This window comes from Spermophilus citellus (assembly GCF_964194105.1).
Source record: "Spermophilus citellus genome assembly, chromosome: 15".
Taxonomy (NCBI): Eukaryota; Metazoa; Chordata; class Mammalia; order Rodentia; family Sciuridae; genus Spermophilus; species Spermophilus citellus.
Genome location: NC_138195.1, coordinates 25,740,484 through 25,754,653, shown reverse-complemented (window position 1 = coordinate 25,754,653; position 14,170 = coordinate 25,740,484). Strand labels below are relative to the sequence as shown.

The 14,170-nt window shown below is 39.8% G+C and overlaps 1 protein-coding gene across 11 annotated transcripts in view; it reads left to right on the top strand.

The window, feature by feature from the left end:
* The window catches only part of SGMS1 (sphingomyelin synthase 1), a 299,689-nt gene that overhangs the window by 108,166 nt on the left and 177,353 nt on the right, over nucleotides 1–14,170 (top strand). For all 11 annotated transcript variants that reach the window (XM_081268407.1, XM_081268406.1, XM_081268405.1 and 8 more), the window contains one exon: nucleotides 12,130–12,219. The gene's annotated coding sequence lies outside the window, so the exon portion shown is untranslated. The remainder of the gene's footprint in view (nucleotides 1–12,129; nucleotides 12,220–14,170) is intronic.

The following is a 14,170-nucleotide window of genomic DNA, read 5'->3' as shown; positions in this document are numbered from 1 at the left end:
ATTAGCCCAATGTTTCCCTCTATGGCATCGTGGGCAAATACCCGGTATTCTATTCCTTTGATATCCAGCTTTGTTAAACCCTCCTCTTACGGGGCAACTCCTTTTAAAATGTCCTGTTTGATTACAATTATAGCATGTTTTTGGCCTGGCATCTAAAGCCTGTTGTACTGCTGCTAAGACTTGCCCTTGTTCATTAATGTCTCTACATAATTTAATATATGTGTTTAAATCTTCATGTTTCCATGGTCTAATGACCTCTCTGCAGCAACGATTTGCTTGGTCATAAGCCAGTTGTTTTATAAATGGCATTACCTGTTCTGTATTACCAAATATCCTAGAGGCTGACTGAATAAGTCTATCTACAAATTCAGCGTAAGGTTCATTAGTTCCTTGTATTACCTTAGATAATTGACCTTGTAAGTCTCCATGCCCCTGTAAAGTTTTCCATGCCCTAACTGCATCTACAGCAATTTGTGCGTATACGCCAGGGTCATATTCAATTTGCTGTCTTTGACCCTCATATGGTCCCTTTCCCAATAGCATGTCCATATTTCTTTGAGGATAACCAGCTTCTGCATTTCGCCTAGCTGTCTCCATGCAAAATTCCTCATTGGCAACCTTCCATAACAAATATTGTCCTCCGTTTAGCACAGATCGACACATGTTAGCCCAATCTGCTGGTGTCATGTCCAAGTTGGTAACAGATTCGACCATGCTTATTGTGAAGGGAGCTTGCGGCCCATAGGTCGTTACAGCCTCCTTTAATTGCTTTATTGTTTTGAAATCTAAAGCACGGTGAATTCGTTGCCCTCCTGCCTGCTCAAGTACAGGGCATGCTAATCTTTGGGGTCCTGCCTCAGAATTCCGTCCATCAACTACGGGAGTTGAGGGCCGCTCAGCGGTAGATGGAGCTGTTGGTTGAGTTACGCCCTCTGGTGATAGAACGGAGTTAGTTGCAACCTCCTGTTGTAATTCTCCACCTGATGGCTGCTTTTCCTCTAAGCTTGCTTTTTTTAAATTCTCCTCTGTCTGACTAGCTTGAGAGACCTTCTCTTTTGCTTGACCTAGCGTTTTTTCTACCATAGTCTGGACCTCTAACAATTTACTTAGCAGTTTTTCGGTTTGTTTTTTACTGGATTCTAATCTACTATAAAGGTAACGCAACCCAATAAGATAGGATAAAACAAAGCCGAAACAGAATGAAACAAAAACGGAACAGACAATGGTTGTATCAATTTTCTCTTTCTCAGGGCCGAATAACTTCAAACCTTGAGCCAACCATTTTTCCCAGTTCGCCTGAGAAAATTCTAGGGCTAGGGAGCTTGAAATAAAAACAAAATAAATCAAAACAAGAACACATTGTTTTTCTAAATGTTCACCCATTCTGTCGCCTTCCTTCAGGGGCGAGCAGTTTTACTCACCTCTAAGTTTCAGGCGTTCCCCGTCCGGGCCGCCAAATGCCGCAGTCTTGGCTGGGCACAGAATCACGAGCCACTCAAGCAGGAACAAAACTTTATTTTGAAAAAGCCGCCAACACTCTCAGCGCCAGCAAGCAAAAAACCGGTCCTCCCACGCGGGCGTCTAACCGGAACCGCCGTCTCCCGGACCCGGGGTCCCCCGGAATTTCCTCCTACTATCCTTCCCCAACCAATGGGAACTCTCCATGAGTCCCCGTAACATGAGTCCAGTAGTAGGCCAAGGTGAACAGCAGGAGCCCAATTTGCATATGAATGTAAATCTTAGCATAATAATACCTCAGTGGCTAGCTGGCTTTACAACCAAAGGTGCCATACATCATATATTTTGCTTGTGGCTCCTAGCAATAAAAGTCCTTTGGCATTTTTACAGTTTTAAAAAATAATTTTGAGTTGGTGCAAGGTTTAACTATATATGTGAAGTCATTAATTTAGTCCTAAGCCCAAATTTTGTCTCAGAATTTGGGTTACATTCCTACCTTTTCACTTGGAAAGTGGTTACTGAACTTCGCTGTCTTTATTTGTGAGAGGAGGAGAACACAACCCTATTATCATGCTCTTGTTAAGATTAACCTATCTGGAATATCCCAAGAACTCAATAGTTGGAGATGATGAAGTTATTATAGGTAAGACAACCCCAAAATATACCTTTAAGCAGTAGGTAACTATGGAAGTTCTTGGCAGCCAGAGACTTGAGAAAGAAGGAAGACCATTGGGTAGGAAGGGTAATCCCAGCAGCCTCTTTGTAGTGCAGGTCAAGAGCTTGGGAATTAGGCAAGCCCCAATTTGAATGACATTTGTCACATTAGTGAGTGGCTGGCTCTTAGAGTGGGTCAGCATTAACCATGATAACAGATCTATGGAGTACCCCCACTTGGGGATGTTTGTCTATAGTTGGCACTGTTTTTTGTTTTTTTATTTTGAGCAGTAAGCTCTAAGTCACCTTGAAATGAATAGGATCCACTTGAAATACAAGGATAAGGGAATTTAGAATGAAAAACAAATATACAAAGTATGGTTCTTCCCCAAACAAAAGAATAACTATTAAGAAAAATTAAAAATTGAGCAAAGAGAAAGAGATACAAAAAGGTAGTCTCTGTGTGTTCCTTTAAAAATATGAAATGAACCCATGAGCACATTTTAGGGTGGCTCTTACCTGGCTGGTTGAGTAGGTGAAAGCTCAATCTATAGTTGACTTGTAAATAGTACCTGCTGCTCGCCAAGTGAGGTGATGTTTTCTGAGGGGTGTGGAAATTTTAGAAAGCTTTCTAAGATTACTTTCACCATCCTTCTAGTATTCCTTTCCAGAGATGGGCTTGGTATTATGCCCATAGCCTTTTAGTAAAAGTATGAAGAACTACATGACAATGGCTTTCACATGTATTTTAGAAACTATTGCATATAGAAAGGATTTCCTTTTTAAAATTTCTTACTACTTAAGCCCTTTTATATTTTCTCTTTGATCAGAATTATGTGGCCTGCCCCATTTCCCTCTCTGTCCTAATCAGAAATTTAGTAGTAATGTTAAAGTCGTACCAACAGTATTCTCTAGTGGTTGGAAAATTAGGGTTTTTTTTCTTCACTTTGTGATTAGTTTATTTTGACTGTTCCAAGTATATATGTATTCTATTTTGCATGTTGTCTTAAATCTTTCTTGGAAATGAAAATTATTATTAATCTACATCATGGTTTAGATTTGAAGTGTCTCCCAAAAGCTCATGTGTGAGACAATACAAAGAAGTTTAGATGTGAAATGATTGGGTTATGAAAGCCTTAACCTAATCAGTACATTAATCCGATTGAACGGATTAACTGGGTGGTAACTATAGGTAGGTAGGATGTGGCTGGAGGAGGTGGGTCATTGGGGGGCGAGCCTTTGGGGTATATATTTTGTTCCTGGTGAGTAGAGTTTCTCTGCTTCCTGATTGCTGTGTCCTGAGCTGCTTTCCTCTGCCATGATGCTCTGTCTTACCTCGGGCTCAGATGGAGTTGGCCATCTATGGACTGAGACTTCTGAAACCTGAGTGCCAAATAAACTTTCATTTGGCTAAAATTGTTCTTATCAAGTTTTTTGGTCACAGCAGTGAAAAAGCTAACTATAACAAACTAGTTTAAAATAGTGTGATAGCATGAACTCTTTAATGGTATCATGATTTTAGATAAACCAACCATTTGGCTGTATCTTTAGGATTTTGGGGTAGAAAATCACACACAGTTTTCAACTGGCTGTTACAAGGCCAGGGATTTTGGAGGAAACAATAGGGTCAAGAAATTCTGATAAATCTTAGCTCTATATTCAAGTTATCATGGATAATCATTGATTTAGAAACTTTTTGTTAAGGCAGCATGCAGTTTGTGATGATGATGAAGGAACGTGAGTATTTAGTTTAGAGATAAACTGTGATGCTTTTTTGTTTTATAGAATATAAGGATTAGACAAGGAAATTGCAGAGGAAAAGAAAACTCCTTTCTCACTAAGCAGAGTTGAAATGTGAGCAGGATTAGTCACTCTCTGCAGTGTGCTCTCCCCCACTTGGTTCTGCTTTGCCCAGAACACTAATTGTAAGGTATTGTAATTATTTGTTTATGGTTTCTCTATTAAACTGTAGTGGGCCCAACTTTGTTCTTCTTGGGCCTGCTGTATCAAGAACAACGCTAGTAGTAAGATTTTTACATGTATGATTCCTGTTTCTGGAATAGATTAGAAGGAATTTTTAAGGACAGTATGTATTTTAAAATATTGGCAAATATTTTGTCGAAGAGGACTGATAAAAATTACATTTTTACCCCAGAGTGTAATATATGCACATTCTACAAAATAATCATAATTCAGAAAATCTAACCTCCTGTGTTTCCATGACTGTTAAATTTCAAAGAGCAGTTAGGTGCTGAGGCCTCTCTGAATGGGACAGGTAATAACACTTGCTTGGGAGCCCTTTCTCTCTGCCTCTTGGCACTGTGGCTGGGCATGTGCATCCACCCACATTCATTGAAGGCCTACAGTATTCCTGGCAGTGTATTGTGCCAAGGACACAGTGGTGACCAAAACACGGACTCTTCCCTCAGTGATGGCATTTATATCCTGGAAGTTCTAGAAGTAGACACAAGTCCTAGAATTTGCACAGTGAACCTTCCAGCTGCCTTTTTTCTTGAGGACTGGGTGGCACATAGAAAACCATAGCTAACAAGGGTGGGAGTCATTAATTTGGCCACTTGTGTTAAGGATCCTCTGCAGAACATTATGATCAAATGATGGTAGAATGAGGTCTACAGTCGAATATCACTTTGGTGACATATTAAGACCTCTCAGTGATTTGGACTTCAAAGCACAGTATACTTCGTGGGAATGTAGAGGTGGATGATGTCAAATGTTGTCCAGTGGAATTCTGATTAGTGCCAAAAAAATGCCTGTGGAATGGCTGTGTCTGCCCCTGGGATCATGTCCCTGGGGGCCTCATGTATGAATCTTTCAGTTTTAAGTAGCAGTCTCTGATGTTTGTTGGTGGCGTGACCTGGAGCCAGTTTCTTACACCTTGAGAGGCTCAGAATCCTCATCTGAAAAATCAGGATCACTTCATGATTCCCTGAGTGGTTTTGAAGAGTGAGTAACATCTGTTAAGTGCCTATTACAGGACGAAGGACAGAGGCCCTCCATATATGGCTGCTCGTATCTCTTGAAATGAAGGACTTCTTATTCTCTAGCATCTTGAAAGACAGGTTTATCATACTTTTTGAGTTATAATAGTCCCATGTTGAAATTTCAATGAATCCATGTTATATTTCAAATGCTACAGATTATCTTTCTCTTGGTTTACAGACTAATGCTCTCTACTTGCTGTTTTCCCATATGACTTAGGATAAGTCTTGAAGCAAAATAGTAGTAGCAGCTATTTGCTTATTATTTTTATTTTAATCATGTAATGCCTAGTGCCAGGTATTATACATAAGCACAGCATGTAAGTTATAACTCTTGTAATCCTTATAGTGAGGATCCTGAAGCATAGAGAAAGGTCAAGTCTTGCTCAAGGCCATAGAGCTCCCTGACATTGGAGAACCTGCAACTGTAACCCAGGCACATCTGACTCCAAGACCAGCTTCTTAGTCTACCTTTTCCCCTCTCAGCATGTGTTAAGTAACCCAGAAGATGGCCCTTCAGAGTGACAGACACGAGTGTATTTTGGATGAGTTTCAATCTGGGTTGTTGTGATGTCTTAATCACACATTGCAGTTCAAGGACGTGTGCTTTTCCTGTTATGTGTCAAGCTAGCATGGATCCCCCATGAGCACTGCCTTTTATTTATGTTCCTGCTGTGCTGGCCCTTACTGTAGTGTGGCCTCACAGAAGTTCTTAGTAGGTAAGTCTGGGGAGAGACACTGTGTCAAGGGGCTAAGATCTCTGACTCTGGAACCAGACAGCCCTGAGTTGAATCCCAGCACTGCCAGTTACAAGCTGGAATAATGTTTATGGTTGATAAAAACTGTTTTGTTCTTTGAGCATAGGCATGGGCTGTACACTTCTGTCTTCACTTTCCCTACCCCAGGGCTCTACAGGTGATGGGTCCTTTGTGAAAGTTTGATGAGGGAGTGGATGAGTATAGACAAGTTGCACAGTTGAACACGTGGCCAGTTCGTTTTCATTGTGCAGTCACATTGGTTTCAGTGACCTCGATTCTCTCAATTTTAATTGGATCAGGGATTGAATAACTGGAAGAAGTTGACCAAGCAATGCTAAAATTATTTGTCAACAATAATGGCTAACATTTTTTTAAGTACTTGCAATATGATAGGCACAGACTAAATATTTTGTGTTTAGCTTACTAAATCTCAAAAGGCAGATTTTTTTCCTGTTTCATGGTTAATGAATTTTCTACCATAGCAGTCGCAGAACTAGGCTTCCCCTCAGGTCTCTTTCTAGTGGCCCATGGTAAAGCTCTCAATAGTTGGTAGTATCATCTGTTATTTCTGTAACTTCTGTGGGGCAGAATCACGTGCTGATTTGAATATTGATATGGGAGTTTTACAATTAGTAATTAACATAGCAATCTTGGCATGGATATACAAACAACACATTCCTTAGTTAAAAATTCTTGCTTTGGGAAAGGCTTTACATTAGAGCTAAAATCCTCATGCATAAGGTTAAAACTTTTTTTTTACCCCTTTGTTCTACCTTTGACGTAAGTAGAAAAATGCTATCCATTGCTAAAAAGAGAGCAGAGCAGTGCTTTAAATGATGTTAAATGATAGTGTTTTCCTTGTCCCCCCACCCCCCAGGTTAAACTTCTCTTGTGAATTTCATATCTAGGGTTATATATCAATGATCTTTGCATTTACTGCTTTTGATGCTTTTCTATTTTTTCCCTGGTTTTCTCCAGAAGTATAGAGCCCAGCATTGGTGTCTTTGACCCTGATTGATACTTATTATGGAGTGAGACTGTCTGTCCTCCTTCATGGTCAGGGTCTGCAACATGAGGAAAAGTAATCCTTGTGAGGATGCCCATTTGAGGAAAATCATCCTCTCTATCTTATTCTTCATGAGACTAATCAGGGTGATGTTTGGGAGGGACCTGGCCATTTCCATTCCTGTACACCCCCTTCTTTAGTTCCTAAGTTCCACAGTTTGGAGACAGGAATGGGCTTTCTGATCTAGTCACATACAGGGCTCTGAAGGGCCGCAACAGGATTTTGCTTGTTCACTAACACTTCCAATCTGTGTAGGAGTTGACATGCTACCCTTATGTGTCATATAAGAACTTTTTGAGAGTGGAATTGATTTAGTTACATACATTTTTCAGTTTCTTTCCTCTAAGAACTCTTCTTCATCTTTGGTACATTGGTGTATGTGCATGCTCACATGTTCTAATAAGAACATCCTTCCCTATTTCTAAACACTTTTTTTTTTGTTTGTTTGAACCATGTGTATATTAGTGAATTCTTAGAATTTGCTGATACTTTATTGTGAGCATTATAGTTGATGTTAGTTTACAGGTATCTTCTTGGTATCTGTTTCTAAAAGATTCTGGAGAGCAACATTTTATTTTTACCCTTTAGTGTTGTCATGGGGTTATCACTGAAGTTGTGAGTCTTTTTCCTGACTCTTCCATTTCGCTGTTATTTTTCATCTAAATATATTTCATGCTGTTGATCATCAAAAGCCTATCAGCTCTTTGGCTGTACCACTTCCCAGATGTGTGACATTGGGAAACTTCCTGCCTGAGCTTATCTGAAAAGTGGAATGATGGCACCTACTTTACAGAGTTCATGGGAGACTAAATGAGATAATTCATGCTTAGCACACTGCAAGTCCTCAGTACAGTTTGTTATAATAAAGGTGAGCACAGGCTATGAGAATGTTAAGGTCAGGACTAACTGCTCAGATCACAAAAAGCTCCCAACTGGTTACCAGGCCGGGAGTTAGCTAAGAGGAAAAAGGGAAGAGGTTGCTTCACGAGGAAAGCTGTGGCCTATCCCAAGTCATAGGGCATGAAATATGGGGAGACAAGATGTAAGAGGGGGTGGGGCACAGATCAGAGAAGTCTTGTTTCACCAAGCTCAGGGACTCCCATTGAATTCTGGGGAAATGGCGACCCACAGAAGAATCAGAAATTATGTCACTGGACACATACTGACTTGTGGAAATGAATTCTCCAGGGTCCAAAAGAGACATGGACACCTCTGAGTCCATGTCCCAAGAGTTCCCAGAGGATGGAGAATGTTAGGACGGACAGAGGAGGGCAAAAGGACAGGCCAGCACTGTGTTTCTATTGGATGCTTTCTTTTAAGTTCAAGGGCACATGAAATAAATCTAAAGAAAGGTCTGTGGTGCAGTGACTCCTTTTGAGAAGGTGAAGTAGATAGTCTGCTGTGTAAATTTCTAATATGGAGAAAAATCTGCTGAAGAAGTGTTCCCTGTAGGAACCTGTGTGCCCGCCATAGTGCAGATCTGCTGGCCTGTGCAGGGAAAGACCTGTTCTCCAGCACCCTGCGATCAAAAATCTTCTTTTCTCATAGCATATGATACAACTATGATTCTTTTTTGGGCAGTTTTCTTTTGATTAACTTTGTGTCTGGAATTGCACGTTTTCTTTTTGACTATTGTTTTCTGATCATTTTTCTCAATGGTGGTTAGCAATAGAAATGGAAATATACCAGAAAACGATATACATGAAAAGGAGTCTTCTCCTCATCTTGAATACATGCATATAAACAAGAAAAATGAAGAAGAGTAATGAACTTGCTGTGCTTGGGATAGAGTATTTTGCTGTGCTGTTTGGAAGTGTAAATGCATGTCCTGGTGATAGCCAACTGTCCGAAGTGAGTGTTGGCTTTCTGGAAGGAAGAGACATTTCCTGGTCACCTTGTCTGGCACTGCCTCACTGCTAGAGAGAGTTTTTGATGTTGCAGTGCTGTAGTAAAAGGAAACTTGTATGTTTCTAAGAACAGATTGTTAGAAAGTGAGTTTCTCTGAAATGCTTAAGCAGAGAGCATTTATTATATGCTGAAAGGGTTTGATTCTTCACCCTTCCCAAATATAGCCTTGATGTTGAAGACTTGAAGAGAAGAAAGAAGGTAACTGGTGTTGGTCCTGCCTTCCTGCCCTAAACACCTCAAAGACAGGCCATCCATCTAGGAGGCCACTGGCAGTGGACAACAGGCAGCCAGGACTGTGATCCTTGAAAGAAGAGCACCCCATGACGGGGACTCAAGCCTGCCCAGGGTTTCTACTTGTGCATGTTCCCTGCCAAGATACAGGGAGGTGAGCCCTAGCAGAACATGTGGTCTCCTGGAATTGAGAAGGTGGATCTCAGAGTTCAGCTGTGCTGGTGAGGCTGGAATTTGTATAGCGGGGTAGTGGAGAGAAGGGAGCTACCTGAGGGGTGAGACCTACACAGAGTGGTGCCTGGCACAGAGCAGCTGGTACAAGGTAGAAAACAGATGGATGATGCAAGAGGTCTTGTGTTAACTGGGAGAGATTGACGTTTTGGTTCACCCAATGTGGAGAGGTCTTGCTGAGCACCTTACCCATTCTGTTGAGACATCAGAAAGTCCACAACCTAGGAGTAAGGACCATACCTTAGAGGAAGGCCGTATGCGAGGACCAAGGACGTCCCTGGAACAGATCCATCTAACCAAGAAGAGAACCAAGCCTGATAGCATCCAGAGGATCCACCAATAATTGAACTGCTGCCAGAATCAAATGGAAACCCTCTTAATTGACTAACTTAAAATTGAAAAGAAGCAGAGAAACATGATTCATATTCAAAATGTAATCAGTAGAAATAGTGACTGTAGGACAGTATTAAAGCAGATCTTGGTCTCTTGCACCATTCTTCCGTGAAAGTTCCCAGGGCTTTTTGGAGAAGTGACTGCATGCAGGGCAGAGACAGGATAGGTAAAAGGTGAATGCAAAACTTTTATTTTTAAATGTGAGAAAGTAAGAAAATTTAAGAGTAATAGAAAAAAAAAGTGGAACATCTCACAAAAATACAGAAGCCAGCTTGCAGGGGCTCCCACTGGCTAAATCTGAGATAGTTTGAGTTCCCAAATAACTAAGGACATCGGGGATGTTGGAATTAGCATGTTGGAGCCATCACACTATAAAGTTTAAGTCAGGCAAACATCACCAATGGATGCTAATGTAAGGGGAGATTTTGATTTGGGACAAGGTATTTGCATGATCTTGAAGTGTTTCCCCACAGATTACTTATTGCAAGAGAAAATGTAGTAATTTTTTGCCGGGTTTCTGTTCTTGCAACTAAAAGGCTCAGGGGTCACTCCAGTTGAACTGGGCTGACTGGGCTGCATGAAATAACCACCCAAGAGACACAAATACCTTTTTCTTTGGGGTCACTGTGCCGGCTCCTCTGACCTTAAGGGTCTTCAGGAAGAGAAAGAGAGAGAGAGAGAGAGAGAGAGAGAGAGAGAGAGCGCGTGCGCACATGCACTGACCCCTTTTATTGAGGAGAAGCTATTCAAATGAGGCAAGGGGTCAGGTTTCAGGGGGCTGAGTCTATCTTCATGATGTCCACTGTCAGCAGGTTGACTGACACCTGGGTAGGCCACACCCAAGGACACAGTAAGAGAAGGGGACACACACAAGGCACTTCCATGGAAGATTCTATCCTAAAGAGGGCAAGGGGTTATATTACAAAGGAACAGGTGAGGCATAGCTCCACTTATGGGGCTGTAGCAAGACACACCCATGCACGAGACACTGACCCTGGAACCCAAGAAGGGTGGGGAAAGCTCTGCCACATTTCTGTGACTGAGCACCTCAGCACCCAGCTGGGGAGTGTGACTCAGTCACGTGCAAGGTTGATCTCCCACAATTTTTAATTGGAGAAATTGGACTATACTTTAGGATCAAAGTAGACTTTTTTTTTTTTTTGTATTCAGATGAGATATTCAGAGAATTGTATCACTTCTTTAGTTTTTCTGGCTAAGAAAGTATAACCTGAACTGAATCATCAGGAATCACCTGAGGAAACGTCAGACAAGTCAAAATGGAAATGTTCTATTAATATAAAAGGCAGAGAGGCTATATTCTTCTAAAGTGTCAATGTTATAAAAGACACAGGAACATTGTGTGTTATAGACTTAAGGAAGATAAAGAAAAATGGCAAATAGTGCAATATCTGACTCTGGAGTGGGTCCTGGATTGGAGGGAAGTAAATATTATAAAGGTCATTCTTAGGTTAATTGAACATGGCAGTAGATTAAAATATTAACTGGTATTAAATTTACCAAGGTTGATCACTACCTTGTGGTTATGTAAGAGCATAATTATTCTTAGGAAATCATTTCTGAAGTATGTAGAAGTAAAGGGCCATGAAGTTTGAAACTTATGGTCATATGGCTCAGGGGAGAAACTCACATGGGTGTGGAGAGAGAAGTGAATGATTAAGTAAATGGGTTCAATGATTCGTAGGTGAATCCAGATAAAAAGTACATGAATATTCTTTGTCCTATTATTATTTTATAGTTTTTCTGAGCTTAAAATTATTTCCAAATTAAAAAATGTAACTATGACTTAAAGAGGAAAAAAGAAGCTATGTAGAAATGATACAAGGGTTGCTTTACTACCTCAGTGTGACTTTTCTTGTGTGGTCACAAGACCTTGCCTATGGCAAATAAATAGTTTTATGATAGTGTCTCTGTCACTTAGCAAGTAAAACCATTTCTGTATCTGTTGGCTAAGAAAGAATATCTAGTGCAAGAAGGTTGAAACCGTCATGCCATTCATGTAGTGGAAGAATTTGGGAAGGATGAATCATGGAGCTGAGCTTAGATTTCCTCTTTGTTAACTTATTAGCTGAGTAGTGGGGGGACAATTCCTTGACCTTTGGGAACTTTAGCTTCTGCATTTGAAGATAATACTTGTGTATTCTCAAGATCTTCAGCCTCCAATAAGAAAATGCACGTGAAGGCCCTTTGTAAATAATCATGACTTCTATAAATATTAATTTACTGTGAATATTTTTGGTTAAAGATGGAAAATGTCTTAGACTAAGCTAGAGATTTTCCTTAATTTGGGTGGACTTCTCTCCTCTTAAAGGTCAAGTTTTTACTTGGTTGATTAAATGAGTTTCTTTTCCCCATGGATACTTTGGTTCCTGTTGGTTGCCTCCTTTCTCATTTCCTGCCTTTATTTTTCTAGGCAAAGCTTCAGTGCCTGAGGAGGTTGTGGATTTTGAGTATCAAGAACAGTGAGTTGGAGCTACCAGAGGATGTATGAAAGACGATGCAGGTAAGTTATATTCTGCATTTCACTCATTCTAGAAATACTCATGGGTCTGTAATCGCTTCTCTCTCTCTCTCTCTCTTTTTTTTTTCTGAGATTGTATGTAAGGCTCTGAAGGGACAGAGGGAACTTCTAGACCTTTGTGGTGCCCTAGGGCAGAGTCTGCCTAGGGAATGGCAGTATTTGTGGGAAGGTAGGGAAAAGAAATACAGAAGCTAGCTCTCCCATTGGAGGACAGGAGAAATACAGCTAGAGTGGGAGGAACACATCAACAAAGGGCAGAGGAGACTGTTTCAGTCCCCAAGGAAAGGTTACTGAAAGGCCAGTTCTGTTCCTTTAATCATTTGGGGCAAGTCCTGTTTCTTTATATGGAATTGCTTTTGATTGAGGTTTTACCTGGAAGCTTGCACTTACCAAGTCTGCTGCCTTCTTTGCACCTGAGCAGTCTAAGGCCATTCTAGTCTGGTGCTGCTCAGGGTGCCAATTGGAATTAGATAAAGAGCTTGACCTAGAATGTAAGAGCCTGCTGAACTAAGTAGTGTTTATAGTGTCATCGCCGATTTCCATACTAGCATGATTACTCTGTGTGTGTGTGTGTGTGTGTGTGTGTGTGTGTGTGTGTATCTCCAAAAAATCTATTTCTTATATATATATATTTTTAATGTGAGACTGGTCTTTTGCATATATGTTTTGCAACTTGTATTTTTCATTCAGTTATGTTGTGAGATTTACTTGTTGCATGCAATAGTAATAAATAAATTAATTTTTTTTTTTTTTGTTAAAGTTTGGTTTGGAGAGACTCTATCACAGTTTATCTGACGTCCCACTTCCCTGCAACATTTGATATTTTGTTGCCAGCCTGGTGGGTGTAGACAGTATATCATTGTCTCTTAATTTGCTTTTCTTGATTAATAGACTGAGCATCTTTCTTAAGTATTCTTTGAAGAACAAAGTTCAGGATTTTTAAGGTAGATAAATTTTTTTCTTGTATGTACAATGAATGCAGTTTGTTTTGCTTTTTTTTGAAATATAGTTTAACAATTTGTTTTAATTACATGCATATGGTCTGTTTTTTATTGCTAATCTTTTTTGGATTGAGGTTTTTGATGATTTGTGTATTTGCATTCTCATTCAATTTTCTTTTTTCTCTTCTGGCTTTGAAATGATACATTTTATTTCTGTTCTTCTAATGGTTATCCTGAAAGTATTGTGTGCACATTTAACAGTTTAGAAGTTCCTCAGTATGTGGTATTCTGTTTCCTTTCTAGGATAATACAGAACTCATAGGACAACTAACACAGACTCACTCCTTCAGTACTTCAGATCTATTGTTTCACCATGAAAATTAGACAGTGGTATTGTTTCAAGTTGGTATTTGTTTATGTGTTTATCATTTCTTGCTTCTTTTCCCTTTTCCTATCTGCACCTTTATTCTGATTAGATATGCCTTTTTCAGAATTTCTTTTCCTGGGAAAAGAAATTGGTGGTAATATTTCTCAGTTTTGGTTTCTGTAATGTCTTTATTTCACTCTTACAGTTCTTAGTTGACAGTTACTTCTTTCTGGCATTGCGAACATCCTGTTCCATTGTGTTAATATGGTTTTTATTTTTACTCTTAGGGCATCTGTTAGTTTTCTTTTTGTCATTCTTTAGTAGATGATTTATCTTATTCTAATATTGTTTATTTGTCTTGGTAGTTTGTGGTTTTATTACATTATGTTTATGTATAGTTTTCTGTTTTTCATCCTGTTTTATATTTGCTCTGTTTTGTGTATCTGCAGATTCGTATCATTTATCAGTTCTGAAAATTTCTCATGCTATTAGTCTTTGAGTATTCTATATTTTCTCCATTCTCTCTCAATTTCCTCCTTCTGGTTTTGATTAAATGGATGTTAGAACTTTTTACTCTTCATGTCTTTCTATTTGATGTTTTATTTCTGCTTTGTTCTGGGTAATA